The sequence below is a fragment of the Cygnus atratus genome, chromosome 4 (assembly GCF_013377495.2).
Source record: "Cygnus atratus isolate AKBS03 ecotype Queensland, Australia chromosome 4, CAtr_DNAZoo_HiC_assembly, whole genome shotgun sequence".
In the NCBI taxonomy this organism is placed as follows: Eukaryota; Metazoa; Chordata; class Aves; order Anseriformes; family Anatidae; genus Cygnus; species Cygnus atratus.
The window spans coordinates 46,152,736-46,158,523 of record NC_066365.1 but is presented as its reverse complement, the minus strand read 5'-3'; positions in this window follow the sequence as shown (position 1 = coordinate 46,158,523).

The window sequence follows — 5,788 nt, the reverse complement described above, 5'->3', positions numbered from 1 at the left end:
CATTTAAGAAATCTGTCTCCTGTGAAGCCAGACCTTAGAAATTAACTTGGATCAACAACAAAATCATTGCAGCTAGTCACTCAGTCCTTGATGCACATACCTAAGTTACACTGCAATAGGTATTTTTCATGTAAGTAGGGTAGTTTTTTGGCATTTCTGTATGGGGAGAGGAAGGAGGAATTCTCCTTTCTCAGTGAAAACATCTTTGACCCATGAATGCAATTACAGTTTATCTCAAAGGACACACCTCTTGATAGACTGATTTCTACTTGCATCATCTGTAAAAGTCTCTGTTTGATTTCTGCAGCATCATGCTGGTCCAGAACCTCATTATGACTGCTGAACCCAACAACCTGCAGCACTGATCTCTAGATCTTGCATTTTTCTCAGTTTCCATCTGTTCTGGAATATATAGATGGGTGATTGCTGGTGACTTTCAGTTGAGGCGAGTCACCTTTGAGTGGGTCATGTAACAGCATGACCTCCAACTCCCCAAACCTAAGCTATAGTACACTCGTGCTAACCTGCTCAAAAGGCAAAAGAAAAACCCAGAATAAAGCTAGAACAAGTAGCCAGAAAAACAGGTTTTGAAGTTTTTGAACTAACTAGTACCACATCAAGTTCATTCTGAGTCTAGATTGAACCAAGAATTCCTAGCTGTATCCCCCTCATACTGCCACCCTGAAATGCTATCTAATAAGAGTCTCTGTAACACATACCAGACATTTTTTAGAATAGGACATCTTGGGATTTCTAGGAATATTTCTGGCTCTGTATACTCTGAAGTATTTCTTTACTGGGTTAGTTTTCTGGAGCGTGTTTCCACCCTCCCCCTACACCCTATCTTAGTCTTTGTAATATCTTTTCCACCTTACATGTTCCCAAATTGAGAGTCAACTGGGAAAAAAAAAAAAACACACCTGAAGCAACTTGGGCTATGTTGCCCTTTGAGAACTTATTCCTATGTACACAAGTGAGGATGTTATGCGTAAGACAAGTCAGTAGTCTATTGTGCTAGGGAACAGCAAGAGGAGAGGTGCTTTCTAAGAGAACGTGAGCCACAAGCCAGGCGGGTGAAAGGGACACAGAAATCGGACAGCCAGCTGGGCCAGGGTCTTACTGTCCAGGGCCCGGTGCAACAGTACCTGAGTGAAGGAGCACAGCAGAACCAGAGATTGTGGCCAGTCCAGCCAAGAGTCCACAGGATTAGACAATATCAACGTGATGAGGCAGATCCCTGGTCAAGCCGAAAAATCATTCCATATGTAAGGTTTAAGATCAAGGCCAGCATTGCAAGGCAGAGTAAAATGCCAGAGCCAAGATCAAGCCAGGAAGTCAATCTACAGAATGAAGTCTGGATCAAGGGGCTTGAACAAGGAGCAAAGACCCTTGGCTGAGCTTAAATAGAGCTCCTGGACCCATGGCTGTGGGGAGGGGGCTCCAGTGAGGGTGGTCAGGGCCATTAATGGTTATTAGAGCCTTCAGGGCCTTGACAGTGTGTTCCTTTCAGGCTTTGCCACTCACTTCTGTTTGTTCACAGACTACTTGTTTCATTTCTCTGTATGGGACTGTACTGTCCTCGCTTTTGTTACCTTTTTGTTAGTAACCTTTTGTTACTTTTTGTTAGTGTGATTGCAAACACTTAAAATAGGAAGTCTTGTTCCTTCCATGCCTGCGCAGAAACAAGTGTAGGAGGGCCTTTGTCTTGACTGAGTCTTCTGATAATAAAGCATGTAGTATCTGTAGACAAGTGTGTTCCTGGCAGGATTCCCACAAAAACATACACTTTTGCAACAGGAAAAGAGGATGCTGACAAACTGCCGTACACCTTGGTGGATGTGACAGAATTTGACTTTCAGAGCACAAGCAATTGCTGAGGCATGTTTTCTCATCAAATGCTTCTCCTCTGATCACTACAACATTGGCATTCGGAGGTTGTGAGTAGGCAGCAAAATGTACAGCCACTGTTTATTTATAATTTTGTCTTTTGTAATCGAGAACAAGATTGTAAGTAAATGTGTGCAGCTCTCTTCAGAGGGGTCCTGTTAGTCTACATGAGCTGCTTCGCTGCAACCCCAGGCAGGGACTGCAGCAGTCACACTGAACACGGATGCCTGTTAAAGTCAAAGGGGGATTTACAGGTGGGGAAATTGGCGTTTGCTCATGTGATGGAGTTGCCTGGAATATTTATGTCATTGATATGCCTATGTGGAGTTTTTTCGCCGGTGGGGCTGTCAGGATGTAGAAGGGAAAACAGGAGGGATTTCAGGGGCAGTATGAAAACTGACTTAGGGTATTTCTCCTCTAGTGCTGGCAGCTTTGAGCAGCAATTCTGAGTTTGTGAGTGGCACAAAAAAGAATCTGAGGTGAATGTAAAGACGCTCCCAAGAGGAGAGGTGAAGTATAGAAGAGAAAATCGGAGACTCAGAGTCCTAGAGGCTACGGCTTGGGTCAGACTGAGCCTGCCTGACAGCGCCAGTAGGAGCAGCGTGTGTGCAGCTCCTCGGCTGTTGTGAAATCCTTTCACTCAGCGTTTGGCACTGTTTGAGCCAGCACTCCTCGAAGAGAAGAAGCTGTTTGGAAGCACCATGAAGGTACCTGCCAGGAGCGAACCACCCCTGTGAAACCAGGAGGCAGTGTGGAACAGGGGGCAGCCGCGGTGCTCCAGCCTGGCCGAGGACGGACCCGTGGACAAGCGAAGGGGCTGCAGCAGGCAGGAGGGCTGCGTGCCGGTACCCGGGAGCCGATCGGTGAGCGAGGGCTGCAGGATCCCTGCAGCAGCTCAACCGCCCACCCGTGAGACACGCCAGGCCCTCTCTCCGGCCCAGAGCCCCCTCACCACCGAGGCCCGGGCGGGCACCGCTGCTTCCCCGCCCGCCCCCGCCGCACCTCCTGGCCACCCGTGACGGGCAACGAGCACGGCGGGCGGCGGCGTTTCCACCCACCTCGGCTCTGCAGAGGCATCGGGCTGAGCCTGCCAGGTGAGAGCAGCCCCGCGAGGAGGCCGGGGGGGTCTTGGCAGAGGCACCGGCCCAGGGCTGGCTGTGGTTTGCGAGCAGCGCAGCCTGGGCACCCAGCGCTGGCTTGGGCTGAATCCGCCGAGTGGTCTGCGTCCTCCTCTCCAGGTAGGGTGAGTCTCCCCGCGCCCCAGCCCTGTCTCGGCCAGTGGTGGACCCACGGAGGATGTGAGATGCTTTGTAGGAAATGAACAGGGAATGCTCTCTTTTTGTCTCTTCGCTTACAGGTGAAGACTGCTCAAACCTTTGAGGTGTAATGTTTTGAGTTTTCTGTTAAATTACTTACTATTGTGCTGAATTAATTACCTGTCTGGCCTTTCTTGAGTCCTGTTGTATATGTAGCCTTGAGAGTTTCCTATACCAGCAGCCAATAAAGGGCACTGTGTGGAAACAGTAACATCTCAATGTTTGCTGCATTGTGCACTGCCTATTAATTTTGCACATGCAATGGGAGAAGTTCCTGTGTTTTCACTCTAGTTCATTTGTTACATTATAAACTTTAACCTCCAAGTCATCAGCTCTTTATTTGGTAAACCTGTTGTGCTGCTGTGTTCAGTCTTCTTACTGTGCTTCTCTGTGTCTTAGGCATTCACCCTATCCTTTTTCAAAGGTCATTTTTTTAAGTCTGTGATGGCGTTTTTGAAATGTGGTGAATGCCACTGCGTGTAATATGGGAGGCTGTTGTGTGTGATAGCAATATTTCCAGTAATCTTCATTTTTACCTATGTATCAAAATAGTTTAGTTTTATTGCGTGCTGAGATAGGATTTTTGGTTGAGCCATAGGCATTAACATATAGGTCCCTCTTGAGAGATAAGTTGATTTGGTACCTTGATGTGCAAGTTGCTTAAATTCTCTTCTGCAGTACTGATTTATGTGTGATGAATTTTATTAACAGCATACTGCTGTCATCAAGCCAAAGCACCATGCAGCAATACGTCTTTAAAACTTAGTAAAATACTATATTGATAAGGCAAAGATTGGAATTCAAGGGAAAAAATCATGTTTCACCTGAGACAGGTGTCTCCTGTGCTGTGGTGTTCTGCCTCTGCTACAGCAAGGTACAATTTAACAGGCTTCATCAGGAACCTGAGCAGGCTTTTTTTGAAAAACCTCTGTGTGGTGCTAAGGCCTTGGCAATACAGCCCTAAACTCATTCCTTCTCTTCCAGAGGAGGTCTCTGTAGGCTCAAACTACACCAAGCTGTGACCTGGCACTGTTGTGGTCCACACGTGGGATCTGTAAACAGACATTGCTCCAAGATTGCTTCTGGCGTACAGTGGGTTAGTGACTGTTGAATACTGGACCACTAAAAGCAGTGTGCTAGTTTTCCCCCCCCCCCACCCCCCCCATATGCGTGGATTGAATACACTCTGACCTGAGCAGCAGATATTGCTTCCTTGCTTCTTTTAAAACAATAGAAGATATGCCAAAGCTTGCGTCCAGCGAAGAAGGTAGGTCACTTTGCAAACCCACTGAATGCTGCTGATTGCAACAAGGGCCGGGTGAGCAAGTGTTCCAACAGGAATCCAAGCTCTTTTTTCCTGGTCACTTTTCCTGAGTATGACAGAGACACTTTTTCTGAGATGACAGAGAGGGACAGTTTTCCATGAAAGTAGTAGAAAGCAGTAGCTGCTGTGACACTAACAAGCCTGAGCCAGCTTTTAATGTTTAAGAGCTACAGAACCAATGCCAGCTGCCTGCTCTTGGTGGGAGTACATCAGGTCAAACTGTGTTCAGCCCTCAATTTGTTATCAAAGGACAGCAAAGTCGTTGAAACTTTTGGAGTGGGTCCTGTATGAAGAAGCACTGATTAAGCCAGAACCCTTCTTTCTGGGAAAGAATTCAGACACACATTAAGGCAGAAAGGTAGGACAAAAGTTTGCAAAATAGCATAGAAAAGGTTAAGAGAGAGATTTTTTTCTGAAACTGGCTCCTCCTAACTTTGATTTGTACCTGGTTTTGTGCTGGAAAGACAAATAGGAGGAAGTTCTTCAGGCAAGCAACAGACCTATGCAATTCCTTGCCACAGTCTGCACAGATTTGAGGTTTACAGGGGTTAGAGGGAAAACAGGACAAGTACAAGGAACAGAGATCCATTGGGGATTAAAAAATGCCTATTGGCCTCAGTAATCTGAAATTTGGAACACCATTTCAATCAAGTAGGCTCTACAATTGTCTTGTTGATACTCTTTCATGGCGATCTCCTTATGGCCACAGTTGGAGACAGTTTATGAGCCTGCCAGATCCTTGTTTCCTGGTCAGTATGCCTGTTTTTTAAAAAAATGGTATTTGCCCATATCTTTACTAAATCACACATTCTTTCTGCCAGACAGATGTATACCCACTCATTGAGTTTGTATGATCAATAGCTATTCCTCAATGGGAAAATGAAAGAACCTTTCTTTTTTCCATTTAGCTTATTCCTTGATTCAACAACAGAACATAAACTTTTCTTCTTGATTGTTTTGCTTTTCTTGATTTTTTTTCTTTATTAGGCTGATAGGAGCTTATATATTTCTTCAACAAACAAAAAGTGTCAGCCACTTTTGCTTTGTATCTACCAACCCACCACCTCTTCTTTGCCCTGTACTTCTCTGGCTTTCAGGACTGGGAAAGATGAAAGCCATCAGCTACAATGTTTACTGCAGTCTACTTCAAATTTAGCTGCCAGATAAATAATTACCTGCCCTTTAACAAAAATATATTACTTCTGTCTGTGTAACTAAGTAATATTGCAAATGTATTTTTGCACCTAGGTCTCTGGACAAA